The sequence below is a fragment of the Sciurus vulgaris genome (assembly GCF_902686455.1).
Source record: "Sciurus vulgaris genome assembly, chromosome: 13".
NCBI lineage: Eukaryota > Metazoa > Chordata > Mammalia > Rodentia > Sciuridae > Sciurus > Sciurus vulgaris.
In genome coordinates, this window is record NC_136474.1 from 63,085,915 (window position 1) to 63,101,805 (window position 15,891).

A 15,891-nucleotide genomic window follows, 5' to 3' on the forward strand; every position below is an offset into this window, starting at 1 on the left:
AGACAATGATATGATCAAATGCCAAGAAATGACTGACAGCTGAAAAAATATCATGTGAGCCAAAGCAATTTCTCTTGACTTCTAACTTTGTTCATCCAACGAATAACATTTCATCACAGTTTTTTATCAATGGAATGCAATTCCACTCAGATCATTCTGTCAATGACAAGAAGCAGCATCAAATCATTTTGTCCACACAAATAAATCAATCGTTGATTATTATTTTCTACCATTTGGGATTCAAGTGGGAGGACCAAATATCTCAAGTAAAACAAAGGAAAGAAGGAAAAAAATGATTTCTGTGTTGACAAATCCAGTGGGGTAAATGCAATTTATGTCTTTTTTTTAGATACACCCTGATGTGAAGAGTGATCCACAATGTTTAAACTTATAGCAGACACAAACTGTAAATATACACATTGAAAGAAAATGCAGTCTTTATTGCTTCTTACAGATACAATAGTATTACCAGTTTTTCACTTTTGCTTATGTAGTTCTTTGCTGGGATTTCTTCTCCATTCTTTGAGTATACATTTACATTTTAAGAAAATGAAATCCCAAGGGTTTACAAAATTCAAAGGGAGGAGGTGTCATCCTTAAAGGATGAGCTATGTGGGAAGTGTGCTGGTTCTGAATTAGGCTACTCTGCTGGTCCTGCAATTTCTTCCTGTCGCAGTTCAATGTTGTTGAAAGCCCTTCCTTAGTTAGGTTCACTTATGGTACAGAGGGAAATTTGTTGTTTTGCTAGTTTAAGCTCCTAATCATGTTATACATGATAAAGTTATACATCAGTCTTTTTCACATAGTATGTTAAGATGATCATACTTTTCTTTCTCAATTTACTCTGGAGGGTTCTAGTCTTACACCAGAATCTTTTGTGGGGAATTAAGTCAAGATTTCTTCTTGATGTAGTTCCTTGGGCCTCAGTTCTTTTACTTCCTGGTTTGGTCCCATTCCTCACTGTGGGCTGAGGCTCCTGCTATGTTGTCAGCACGGAATCTTGTTTCCAGGACCACCAAGGGATGAGGCACATCCTCTTTGTTAGAAGCATAGATGCAAGTGGTCCATGTCTAGACTGTGCCTTGATGATATGCTCTTTGGCCACTGCAAAGGAAAGAATCATCTTTGCACCTCAGTTATGATTTATCCTCCAAAGGCAGACTAAGACTACTTTTAGTCCAGACAAAGAAATATAAAAGAAGTACAAAATAAGTTAAATCTTCAATGTGGATCGGTTCTACAAACAAGGCCAATCTGGACTTCGAACTCCCTGAAGCTGGTGAATTCACTATGTGGCTGTGTCTCTAGTACACACCACTTGCCTGAAATGAAGAGGGGTTTAGAAGAAGCATTTTCATGAGGATGAAGATGGTGACGATCATTTGTGGATAAAATATTTAAGGCATAAATGGAGTCCAAAGAGACTTGACTCTGGTCTAAATACATCCAACTAAATAAGGATTCTGATGGCAATGACGTCTACTTTTAAAATGACATCATATTTCTCATTAAAAGGAATGCTTATTCATTAAATTGGAAAACAAACTCCCAGGAATATATAAGAAAACAGAAAAAAAATATCTGTATCCCTACCACTTAGCTCACAATTGGTGAATTTATTCTCTTTATCTCTTTTTTTCTCCCTCATTTATTTTTATTTTGTCTTACAAAATTAAATTCACATTCACATTATTATATATGATAAAATTATACTTTTTCTTTTTCAATTAATATATGACATCATAAGTAACTTTGTTAAACTTTTAGAAGCATATTAACCCTGTTTCTAAGTCACAAAAGTTGTTCTTTATTAGTTATAAAATTAAATATACAGCATTTGTGGGCATATTAATACACATATCTTGGGGCCCATTTCAAATTATTTTCTTAGAAATATCGCTAAGTGTTGATTTTTTAAAAATATTAAATAGTTTGATACATATATTTATATATACTCCAGAAAGTCTAAATCAGTTTAATCTCCCATTTATGATATTTGGAGGTACATATTTCTACTGCAGTGTTGTTAACATTGAACAAGGTAATTTAAAGAAAAAAGGAAAAGTATTATTTTGATTAAACACGCAAAAAAGAAATCACACTGTTCCTTTAATTTGCATGAAATACTAAATATATGCTTGTTATTATTGCTTATTTTTTGTTTCCCCTGTGTGAATTGCCTGCTCATATTCTTGCCTATTTCCTAATGATCTGTAAATACTTTTTTCTTATTTTTTGTAGAGTTCCGATATAAGCTATACTTTCCCCAGATATTTTCTTTTTTTAAAAAAATTAATGATTTCTCCCCCTACAAACAGAAAGGTCTGATATTTGTGTCTAAAATTTAGCTATCCTTTAATGATTTCTCATTTTGTTTTAAGGTTCAGATCAACTTTCTTCTGCTTTGTTCTTCCTCTCTCCCTTTCCTCCTTTCTCTCATTTTATAATTAGTGGGTCAGTACCTCTGGGTATGGTGCAGGAAGGAAATCTAACATTTTTCTTTTCAAATATGTAATCAGTTGTCTAAGAACCATTTATTAAATATTCTCTTCTTTCTCCCTTGATTTTAAATGTGATCTTGGTCAAATGTTGAACTTTAATTTGTATTAGAGTCTATTTCTGGAAACATTGATCCATTTGACAATTTTTCTCCAGCAACGCATAGCTTTAATTACTGAGTTGTATAAAGTAGTAAATGCTATTATCTGGTAGCATTAGTCTTCTTTTGGGTATTCTTTCATGGGGGTGGGGATGGAGGGGCTTCTCTTTTATTCTTTCATGTGGAATTTTTATTCCTTTTCAAGGGAATATTGTCACCTTAATAAAAATTAACTGAAACATATGGATTATTTTGGAGGAAACTATACATTGACAATTCTAATTTCTTTTGAAAAAAAAATTCTTCCTGTTCAAGAATATTGTTTGTTTCTACTTAAGGCTGTATTATGTCCTTTAGTAAAATAACAGTTCTTTTCATCAAGTGCTTTATCTATTGTTAGATAGTACATATATGTGCAGGTATTCTTTGGGGAAAACCATAGTGGGGTGTGTATGTGGGTGTGTGTGTTATTTTGTATTTGGCCAATAATATTTTTGTTACTTCTTTTAATTTTTCCTTTTGCCTCCTTATTCAAATATATAAAATTTATTTACTTTTCTTGTTTGTTGCATTAGTTAGGACTTTCAAAGTATTATATAAAAAACAGTGATGCTCTGCATGATTTGTATTGAAGTTCACTGTAATGCATATTTCTCCAGTGTTTCATCATTTAAATAAATGTCCAGATTTAAGAATTCATTATTGAACAGGAAAAAAAAAACTTTATTATATATTTAATACTTATATCATTATATAAGTGATATATCAGTATTATATATTAATACATCATTATTATATATTAATTATATACTAAATAAAATAATTGCATGATATATTTAATTATATAATTATGTATAATATATGATATTGTATATGATTTATTTATACACACATTAATTATATAATTATATGAATAATTAAAATTCTAACTAGGAATGTTTCTTAATATTTTAATCAAAATAGTTTTCTTTTAATAATCGGTAGATTATTTATAGATTGTTGAAACCAAAGCCAACCTTGAATTTCTGAAATTACATTTACCTGATTATGTATGTTGATGTACATTTTCAGTGTCTATGGGATTTGCATTTGTGTTGATATTTTATTTGGAATTTTTGCATTTGGGTTGTCAGTAAGTAGTATCTGGAGATGTTTGTAAATTTGTGTGTATGTGTTTGTGTTTTTTAAAAGTGAATTATCTTCATAAATTTGGTATATATATGTGGAAAACAACCCAGAAATGTCCATTATAAAATGAACTTCAGTACATTTTATGTAAAATGGAAATTTTCTATTCCTTGAGCATTTTAAAGAACTCCTGTATTTATCTGTGCCATTTATATTGAGGTAATATCTACATTTTGAGAGTTTTCTCAGTGTTTTTGATTAGTTTAGATAATATTTCTCTTCATGATTAAGTTTTGATTTTCTTTTCCTAAATTTTATCATTGTATAGTTTTTAAAAAGAGCTTGTGCATATATTTGCTTCTTCATGTCTAATTTTTTGTAATTGTGTCTTTTTTATTACTTACTTTAATATACTTGCTAGATATTTAGCTAATTGACTTTTTCTTTTAAAGACCTATTTCTAGGATTTACCAATTTCCTCATTTCTAATTCACATTTTAATTTTTCTTCTGATAACCAATTTGGATAATTTGTTCATTTCTTTTTGTATTGCATTTAAAATTTTATAGGTGAGTAAGTCTTTAGATTTATACTGAAAACATCTTGGTGTTAACATAAAATTTTTAAATATCATTTTCTATTTGTTATAATTTCTAAAAAGTCATTTAAAAAGTTATTTTAAAAGATTTAATCATGGTGTGATTTTGAAATACCTTTTAATTTTTCAAGTGGTTGTGTTTTATTGTTTCTGCTCTTTGCTATTCATTTACAAAGGTTATCCTGTTTGCAATTTATTCAGATCTGTATTCTGGCTTAGCCTAGAATGCAGTTTGTATTGCTTCCTGTGTGTTTGAAAAGATATAGAATTCTCTGTTGGTACTATCTGTAGTGAGGTATATGTTTGTGAAGAGATTCTCAAGATGAAATTTAGCCTTAAGAGTTTTAAAAACAACAGAGGACAAAATCTGTCCAATGTCACTGGTGGGAACAGTCACTGGTATAGTCACTGGAGAAGGAGAGGGTTCCATCTAATTGAGGGGCCTTCCCTCTGTCAGTCAGTGCCTGGAATAGGGGTCAAGGCCTGGGAGGACAAGCTTTGTTTGGAGAGGACACCAGGGCAGGATTGGGCAGGGAGGTGACTCCTGGGGATCGAGTAAGTACAGTTAAAGAGGGTGGCTGGAGGGGCACCAGGGCTGGCCTGGGTCTGGAACTGCTGGAAGTGGGTGCATCTGTTGAAAAAATAATTTGTTTTCACTTTCACTCTATGAATTCTTTAGCCAAAGATGGTTGCCTGCTCTGGTACTTAAGAGAAAGGTCTCTTCTAAACCTGTGCAGAGAGGGGAATGAGTCCTCTGCTACGGCAAGTTGGCACCTGAGCTGACCTTCACCAGGTTCTCTCCCAAGCAGTGGGAGCGGATGAGCAGAGGCTGTGGGCCTGGTCCTTGGTGTTGATGAGGCAGGCTTGCACCTGAGGGGCCCTAGGGACAGTGAAGAACATCAGGGAGGCACTTTGAGCATTTTATTGTGGGTCTGGTCAGGTGGGTGCTTGCAATGGTCATAATTGGAGCCATTCACTGAATTTTATTTTAGGCAAGACTAACCAGATTAGAAGACATTTAAATTAGAAATATTTAAAATAACATTATTAATTATATTATTCAGCATCCTATATGCTTTTCTTATAATACGATCAGCCCAAACCTGGAAGAAATCTGTTCCAATTTTCTGTGACTACTGTATGGCTTTCAGTTTTCTCTTGTTTGTCAGAGACTTTGTTATAATGTTAGATGAGGGTGCGCATTTGTTGTATCTTAATCGTGGATTACACTTGTAATCAATCTAAAATGCCCCTCTTGGCCTATTTAATGCTTTGTTTGCAATTTTTATCCCAGTTTCCTTTTTGTGTGCATACATCTTGGCTAAGCATTTAACCCTTATTTCTGACCTTGTTTGAGTGTAGCTTGTGTATTTTGTATTTTGACCAAACATAAAAAGCCTTTGTCTATTAATGAGGGAGTTAATTACACGGATGGTGCTTCTCAAAACTGATGCTTGTAGTGGACACTGCTCTTCCTTGCCCCAAAACTTTTCCCTCCTACTTTGTCTTAAGGGAAACCAGCATTTGCAGGAATTCACTCTTGAAACATCAGGAGAACTTAACTCCAGCTCGGCTTCCAGGGTGGGGGGATTAGTTTAAGTATAATGCTACTTTGTACCAGTGATTGGCTAAAAATGGGCAGGGAATTTAATTTCAGATAAAATACTGAGAAGGGAAATGGATTTGGGACATTTCTGGAGAAAATTGTTTTGCCCTTACAGAAACCATTGGAAAGAGTGGTTTGTCTTCTGCTGAGTCTCAGAACTGGAATCTGGCAATGTGATAGGTACCATCTTGCTGCCTGCTTATGGATGAAGTCACATGGATAGTCAAGCAAACAGTTGGGGAAAAAAATCAGGTCTCCTGACGATTTCCCTGATCTTGTGAAAAAATGGCCCTGAGGCTGTCCTACATCTTATGTTCCTGTTACATAAGATTAGGCAGTTATTTATTGTTTAAGTCAATTTAAATCAGGGTTTCAGTTACTTGTAGCAGAGAACCTAACTAACACAATATGTTCATTTTTAAACTCTTTCATGTTTTGTATTTTTTTCCCATATTTTATGTGCTTTTGCTTCTTTTATGAATTGCTAATTATGCATCTGATTTTTAATTTTACTGAAGATTGAGTAGCTTAGTATATATGTAAGCCTGTAGTTTTAGAAGTATCAGTATCAATATAGAGCTTATTGAGCCTCTCATGTATGTCTTGCTACTGTGCTCAACAATGTATATATATGTTCATTCATTTAGTTTTCACTGCAAGACTCAGAAATTCAGAAAGCTGAAGAAACTTGTCCAAGTAAAGGAGAAACTGTCAGTTGTCTACTCTGCAGGAGAAGGTATTAGTACAGTTTCACTTCATGGCATGCTTTTAGCTATCCATTCACTTCCTGTTTTTTGTGGTTACTTGGGAATTTCAGAACTGCATTATTAATAATTAATTATTCTTACATTATGTGTATTCATTCAACTAAAAATGTTTTCATTTGTTTTGAATCCACATTTCCTTCAACCATTTAGACTTAATTCTATGTTTAAATGCTTTTGGTATGCACCACTATTCCTTTTGAACCCTGATCTTTTTTATTAAATTATTTACCACAATTCATTATTAGATTAACTGACATGTTCAGGGGCAATTTTATTCTAAAGATATGTTTTTTCGTATAGTTTTCCTATAATAATCACTTGGTTATTTATAGAATTTTCTTAAAAATACTCTATACTTCTGTGTCTTCTCATATTTAGTGCTGTGTAGAAATTTAAGCCTGTTTTTTTTTAATTTTATAAAAATATGTACCTTATAATCTTTCTGGTTCATTTCTACCTAGATTTTGGTAGTGATTTTTTTCTTTGCACTATTAATTTCCATTGTTCAGGTAATTCCTGAAAATGTCTTCTCTCTGAATATTGACACCATACAGATTTTTAAAAAACTCTCTTTGCTGACCCCTTCCTGAATTCAAACTCTCTCCCAAGAGATAACTATTGTGAACATTTTATATAAATTTTTACAGAAATTTTTCTGTGAATATATACATATACAAATAGTTCCTGACTATGTTTCAACTCATGATTATTCAACTCTATTATTGTGTGAAATGTATCCACATAACCATTCTGTTTTCACTTTCAGTAATTTACAGAAGGTACTCAACACTTAATTATACAATTGACTTTGTATTGAATGGTTTTGCCCAACTATAGGCAACACTTATAGGTAAGTGTTCTGAGAATATTTAAGTTAAGTTAGGTAATGATGTTTGGCTAGTTAAGTGTATTAAAATTTTTTCAACTTAGATTATTTTCAGTTTACAATGTGTTTATCAAGACAACCTCACCATAAGTTGAAAAACCTCTATACTTAACAACTAAATGGCATAAAGCATTATTACAGGAAAAGAGTAATCTGAGAATATATACTGAAGGCATGAGTAATAAGTTTTGGAGGTGAGTTTGGGGAGAAGTTCAGCGCAAACTGGTCACCTCAAAAAGAAACCCCTTTTGCAGCAGCAGGCAAGTAGGCTGATGTCTAATGAGGAGGACCTTCTCTACAGGAAAACATGAAACCATCTTGAATTTGTGGCCTTATTCTCCTCACCAGGCTCACCTGCCCACTTAATCCCCACTTTAGCTCATGGAACTAGTGGAGACTCTCCCCAGAGTCTGATCAAAGAGTATCCATTACTTGGTGCTGTTGAATTTTCCAGTTTTGTCAATGGGGCATTGGGAAAAGGGAAGTCTTGTACTTAAACAGCAAAAGGCTATCTTAGATAGAAAGTAGAACAATCTGAAATGAATGGGCATGTCATCTGGAACCCCAGGAAATTGTAGCTTAATTAACAAGTCCTTCCCCAGTGTACCTCTAATTTTTTGACAAGAAAGAAGTCCTCTTTTTATTAGAAATCTGATTTTTGATGTGAGTGGTGTTCTGACACTGAACTAGAGAGATTTCAGAGAATGGGCTTGGGATCGTTGTGCTCTGAAATTGAGAGAAATGATTCTCCCAAGTCAGCCTTCTGTAACCAGCTTCTTAGGGATTCCATAAGATTTTGTTTCCCAAGTGAGCCAATTTAGTAAGAACATGTTTTCCCATCTTAACTGCTCCCATAACTTCCGAAAAGCGTGTGATTTCCAGATTACCACACTAAACTGCTGTCGTTCCTGGCAACTGCAAAGGAGGCTCTGTCTCATGAGCCCAAGGAACTTGCTGCGGATAGAAACCTGAGCCAGGCTTTTAGAAGTTTGGAAGACAGAGTAATTTACTACCTTGTATGATATGCATGCTGGTGTCATTCATGTTTATAAGACAGGAACTACAGAACAGACCAGGGACATGCTGACTTAGGCATTTGCTGTCTGTCAGTTTGTAGCCTTGCTTTAGGTGGTGGGTCTAATGGTGCTCTTTCACCCCACATCATTTTCTTTCTTTCTTTTTCTTTTTTTTCTTTTCTTTCTTTTTTTTTTTTTTTTTTTTTTTTTTTTTTTTTTTGTACCTGGGATTGAAGCCAGGGGTGCTTAATCGTTGAACCACTTCCCCAACCCTTTTTAAAAAAAATTATTTAATTTGCTTTAGGGCCTCGCTAAGTTGCTAAGGCTGGCTTTGAACTTGTGATCCTCCTGCCTCAGCCTCCTAAATCACTGGGATTACAGGTATGTGCCACTGTGCCAGGCCCACATTCCTTACACTCTTGCTATCTTCCTTATTTCTTTATAACATTTACCATAGTCTACAATTATCTGGTGGTGTTAAGGTTTTGAGGTGAGGCGTCCCCACAAAAGCTCCTGTGTTAAAAGAAGCAATGTTTAGAGATAAAGTGATTGGATTATGAGAGCCATAACTTACTCAGTCCCTTTGGTTTGAATGACTAGGTGATAACTGTAGGCATGATGTGCATGGCTGGGAGGTGGGGAAGTCACCCCAAGTTGTCCAGGAAGCATGCATCTTCTCTTCAGCCTCTTCCCTCCTCCTGCTCTCTCTTTCGCTGCTTCCTCATCCAGTTATGAGCTGAGCAGCTTTTCTTCACTGGGCCCTTCCACCATGATGTGCTGCCTCACCTTGGGCCCAAAGCAATGGAGTTGGCTCTCTATGGATTGAGGCCTTTGAATCTGTGAACCTCCAATAAACATTCTCTTTTGAAGTTGTTCTTGTTGGATATTTTGGTCACAGGAATGAAAATCAACTCAAACACTTTGTTCTTGTCCATCTCCCCTTCTCGAATGCATATTCAACAGGAGAAGGGCTCTTGCCTATTTCATCCACTACAAAGCCCCAGCCAAGAGAAGACATTTGTCACAGAGAGGACATATACCAAACATGCATTTACTTATAGAATAAACTCTTAGGTTAAATTCCTAATGGTGAAAATTTGGACTCATCAGTCCCAGGTGGGGAAAGTGAACATGAAGAAATATGAACATAACTACATGGGGGTTTCACTTATGTTTGAAATGCTCATAGATTTTGTGTGCAGTCGAGTCCTGTAGTCTGTGGATAAGGGAGGGTCTTTTAGGGTTTTTCTAACCTATAAAAGATATCTGTGTGTTGGGGAAATCAGTCAGAAGATAAGCACAGCTACAGACAAATTCTGAATTTGGATTCACATTATAAATTGCACAAATACAAGGTAGGGGAGATATTAGCTTGATAATAATTTGTGGAAAAAGTATATTTTGTTCGACTTGTGAATTAGCAGTTCGAATACTTGTTAAATTTTTAAACAAGTCATAGAATATCATGGCCAATAATAGCAGCAACATTCATTGTGGTTACCACATTTTTTGTGCTAAACATGTACCAAGTATTGTGCCTAATGCTTTATTACACGTTTAAGGCTCTAGAAAGCCTTACAATTATGTCTGTTTTATGGATGGAGAAACTTAGGTTCAGAGAGTTTACCTTGACTGCCGAAGTTCTTCTTGACCATTGAGTGTCTCAGTGTTCTCTGTGGCTTCAACAAAACTAGGACATTGGAGTCAGTTGTAGAAGGCATATTGTAAGACAGAATAAGCAAACCTTGGCTTCATCGGAAGGTCCCCATTATGGTAAGTGATAAGGAAACCACAGCATGTTGGGGACATTCAATGAGAAGAGCATGTTTAGTGCAAAGGGAGATGGTGGGAGGTGGGGGTCAGAAATGAAAGCATGTCAAGTGGAAGAGAGCAGACCTGTCCTGTGTGGCTCCAAATGGCAGAACTTGAACAGCAGATGGAAGTTACAGTGGAGCAGATTTCAGCTTGACACGAGAACTAACTTTCTAAAGATTAGAGATGTGGGATGCAGCTCTTGAACTCACCCCCTCCTCCCTCCAAGCCTGTACAGCCATCTGTCAAAGATGTTGGATTTCAGGAAGAATTCTCTCCCACCTCTAAGAGTCTGAGATTATTCAGATGAGTTCAAGTTTATTTAAAAGAGAGGTAAAGACCATTTGAACTGATTTCAGGTGAATCTTGTTCAGTGGTAGGGGGATTATAGTATGCTCTGAGTTCCTTTCAGTTTTTTGAGAATGTAACTTTTCTATTGGGGCCATAACTGGAGTACATTTGAAGTCAGAAGGGGAGACTTGTATTTATTTTGAATCTAAATCCTTTTTAATATAACAATTCTTGGGTGGCATTCTTGTATTAAATACATTTCTGAATCTTTGCATGTATTTATTTTGTGTTCAACTCTGGGTACTTGCAAGTTTTTGACTACACCTGCTTCCCAGTCTGCCCCTCCACCATTCCATCTCAGGCCAAGACCATGCCTCTTGTGGTCCCTCCCAACCCTCCCATCTCTGTGTATATACATAAACATTGTGCAGAGAGAAGTTATCTGTGTTTGTAATTCACAAACCCTGAAGAGAAGTGGAGAAAAAAAGAAATGAATCCTACATGATGATAAGGAAAATGAGGGACAAATCTGGTTCCAGGTGCATTTCTACAAGCCGATGTGGGTTGAAATTTCTCTAGAGAAAATCTGCTTATTTTTGGTTTCCCACCAGTCTTGTGGTGCAGAGAGCATCTACGAAGTGCTAGATGCAACCGGATTGTGTGCAATTTTACAAGGTGTTCAAAGGGAAGATAGAATCTTGGCATGAGATTTGAAGAGCCATATCCCCTGAAATTGTCCTTCTATGGTCCTGAAATCTTACAATCAGAACTCTGCTCTTCTGAGTTAAGCAGTTCTGTAGGTATTCTAAAGGCAATTCACCCAGGGGGTGAAATGCCTTAACTCCTGAAGTTATCATCAGAAAGGGAGTCCTTACCCACAAGGTAGTAGTAGTTAATAATTTCTTGCTTCATGCCAGGCAGAGTCCTAAGCCCATAGCACACTTATTTAATATTCACAGCTCTGTAATTATACACTATTTGCATTTTACAGAGGAGGAAACTGAGCTCCAGAAGGTTAAATGCTTTAAGTTCACACAGCGAGTAAGTGGTAGAGTCTGGGTTTGACTTCAGAACTTATACTTTTAACCAGTAGGTAATATGGTTACTAAAACTCTCTAAAAATAGGAATTATCTGATCCTCAGACATAGGAGAGAGATCGGCATGAGAATTCTGTGTGTTATGTGTATGATATTAGGGGGCAAGGGGTTGGGAGGCATTTATTGTAAATTAATCTAATGAGAACCCTAGGTCAATTGTTAATTTAGAATTTATGCCATCCTGAGTTCTGACATAGTAAGATAATCACTAAGATTTTACTGTATGTCTCAAAGTCAATAGAAGTTCATATCAGAAAATAGTTATTCACTGACTTACCCAACTATATTCTTCCTTCCTCCTCTCTCCACTTTCTCCCTTGCTTCGTTCAGTTTTCCTTCCTTCTCAGGTACTCAGTTATTTCTGAGTGTTTGCTCTATGTCTGATCCTGTGCTATATACAGAAGATATGAAGATGAGTAAGTCTCAGTCTATATACTTAGGGACCACACAACCTGGAAGGAGAGTTGAAAAAATAATTACTATTCAATGTGGCAATGGTTATAAAGGAGCAGATTTTCCAAACTGGTGTTTCAAGGAACATTCTTTGGCAGGATGTTAAGTAAGCATACCATGAAGACGAATATTTTGAGTTAAATTAAGTTTAGGAAACGCTGGGTTAAATGAACTTAAGTAAGTTTTTTTCTTACTGGGGAATTTTCATACCATTTTAAATGCTAATGAACCATGTGAAGTTCCAAGAAAGGAAAAGAAGACATTTTTCCAACCCATTTGACCTCAGAACTTTTTTCCCATGGCATACTTAATATATTTTTCATTCTTCCATCCATCTACCATCTGTCCATTCATCCAACCATCCATCCATCTATCCATCCATCCATTCATTCAAATATCCAAGCATCCTTCTATCTATCCAGTATTTCTTGTGTACCCACTGTTTGCCAGACACAAAGCTTCCTATATGCCGGCGATTCAGTAGTCAAAAATATCTGTGGACTTACTATTCTAGTTGGGGAGAAAAGTATCAATAAAGCAAACAAATATGTAAAGCTAACAGAGTGTGGTAAGATTCATGTAAAAAAATAACCAGGATTCCAAGATGAGAAAACAATAACCAAGGCAATCCTCTTAAGTAGGTGTTTGAGAAAGCCCTCTGTGAGCAAAAGACATTTAAAACAAATACCTGGAGGAAGAGAATGAGCCAGCTTTGCAAAGAGCAAGAGGAAGAGCCATCCAGGAAGAGGAAACGGCAAGTGCCAAGTCCCTGGAATGCAGAAGGCTTGGCAAGCTCCAGGAATTGAGCTTCCTCCAGGAGTGCAGGTCTGCTGAAAGGCAGAAGGCTGGACCTGACACATTTTTAAAAATTAGAATCTCATCCTCATAAAGTCACAAAATTGGAGGAGTCTCTGGCAGCATCAATTCCAAATTCCTATCCAAAAAAGTCCTGTCTTTTAGGACACAGAATTACCTGCTATGCTTGACTTTGTTGACAGGGGTTTCCCCTGTTAAGAGTTTCCTCTCAGCCCCAGAAGGCAGCTGATGAGGTGCGATGCTGGTGACATTTTTTCTTTTATATGAAATGAGGACACTGAGGGTTAAACATATTGTTGTGTTGTTAAGGAGAAAACAGTTCTCAGGGGTGCAAATCCCAACACAACAATCCTAGATGCTGACCTCCACTTCCTCTTAGAAATGGAAAACAAGCCTGAAGGGAGAAATTGACAAGGAAACTAGTTAGTTACTTGTGACTCAGTGTCCAAGGAGGGGAACGTGGGTAACCCTGATCCTTGAAGCCTGACTGCCTTGCTCCCAAAGCTTTTATCTTTCAATTCTCCTTGCAAGAGTGAGCATCCCCAAACACCATTTTTATGGTTTGTGCCCTGGTTCAAGACGTTAGAATGGATCTTCTTTACTGTCAAATCAACTGAAAATCTCTCAGTTAGGCCTTCAGGACTTTCCATTATTATCATCATTTTCCTCTGGCTTACCCTCTGCCTTCTCTTTGTGTGTGCACCTATACACACACACACACACACACACACACACACACACACACACATTGAATTTGTTTCATCATGCAATCAAGACCACAAAAGAATAAAGAGAATAATTCAGGCTTTGGAGTTTAAGATCCAGCTTTGATCTTCTTTCTGCCATTTATTGTGTGCCTGACTATATCTTGCAGATCTTTAGCTTCCTCATCTGCATTAATGGATAGTAATAATGATACTTGTCAAGTAAAAATAATCCTGGTTACATGAGGTGGTTGTTGTTAGAACCTGACTGTTACAGTATCTTCCCAACCAAGTCTAGGAAATGCTCCCTCCTTGGGAACCTAGTCTTCCACCTTGCTTGCTCTCTGATGGGGCCCCTGGTCTGTGGAGTGTCTCATTCTTCCTTCCTCATTTGGACTTTATTGTCCTTACTCAGCTGGTCTTAATTACCCTTTAAAATGGCAGACTTCATTTCCATTTGCTCTGTTTCTCACTATCAGAGGTCACCTGGTTTTCTCCATTCCTAGTTCTTCTTTCCAAGTGACCCAGCTTGGATGAGAGTTTTTGGCTCCTGCTTATTTAGGAAAGAGAAACAGAAAGCTTTTCTCTGAGTCCAACCTTGGTAATCTGAGGTCTAGTTTTATCCCATGCTGGATTAACTCCCCTTGGGTGACTGAAGAAGACGCTTTTAGGGTATATGGTCTATCTTTTAATCTTATGGTCTGGTGAATGTCATTAGACATTGTCACATGCTCTGAGTCTAGCTATGACTTCTAGACCCTGTTAGTCTACTGTGGGTGAATCACCTGATTCAAAAAGAAGATGGAAGAGTTTTGTTCAAAATCCAGAACCCAGGATGTCCTAGCTCTTGCCATTGCCATTCCAAAGAAACTCTTACAGATAATCTGTGCACACTTTCACCTTTCCACTGTGACAAGTTCACAGGTGAGGTGAGGCATGGGTCGCTCAGGACAATTTCCTGGTGTTGCTGTGGTTAGGGAAGCGATGGGGCAATATGATGTTTCTGACTGTCAGCCCTCTTGTAGAAACTGCCTGGATGGAAATGAACCGTGGCCTTTTCTAGAATGAGATGGCCACAGCACCACCCCAGACTCCAGCATGGGCTTACTAATTACTGTTTTGGTATGAATATTTGTGTTTACTCAAAATTCACAGTCTGAAATCATAACCCTCAAAGGGATAGTAAGAAAAGGTGGGATCTTTTGGAGATGATTAGATAATAAACAAATGAGATTAGTGCGCTCATAAAAAAGGTCAACGAGGTAGAATGAGAAGATGCCACATCTAAAAAGGAGGTCCTCTGCAAGACAATGAATCTTCTGGTACTTTGATGTTGGACTTCTTAGCCTCCAGAACCACAAAGCATGGGTTTCTATTGGTTTCTAGTGCTTAAAAGTTATTCAGTTTATGTTATTTTGTTATGGCCACCCAAATGGACTAAGACAGGTTTCTACATAAAATGGGTTTCTTCTCTTGTCCATAGCTGGGGAAGAATGATTCAGAAGAATGTATTCAATTTTGGGACAGGACTACAGATGTTATTTTACATGAAATGATAATTTCAAAATTTTATCCTTTGTGCAAGAAAATAATTGTTTAGAACTTGGAAAGTATGAGTAAACAAAGAAGAGGTGTTTTATGTATTCCTCCAGGAGAATTTTACTAATATCTCGTTAGTTACATTGTGTCATTTGATCATCTCTAATAGCAAGGAATGCCAGGAAATGGTCTTTAAAATTGGACACATTTTCTCCCTGAATTACATTTGGATTCTGTATGTAGGAAGGAAAAACTTTAGCATTTGATAGGCAACTACAGTGTCTACCAACCCCTGTAATGCTGGTAAACCTTCCTTACCTCCCACTTCTTTGAGATCCTCCTTCTAGAACATTTCATCCCAATTAGGCTTCATCTCTGTGCTCTCCCATGTGTCCAGAACCCAGGTCAAGATCTCAACAGAGCATAGGCCACTTCAAAGGAGTTTTACAACACCTGTATGTGGTCAAAGAACAGAGAAAGAGACATTCTGACAAGTTCCATGTACCAGAGACCCTTAAAGAGGGAAATATTGACTGGCTTTTCTAGGTAGGATGTTGGAGTAGCTGTTAAAGCAGACA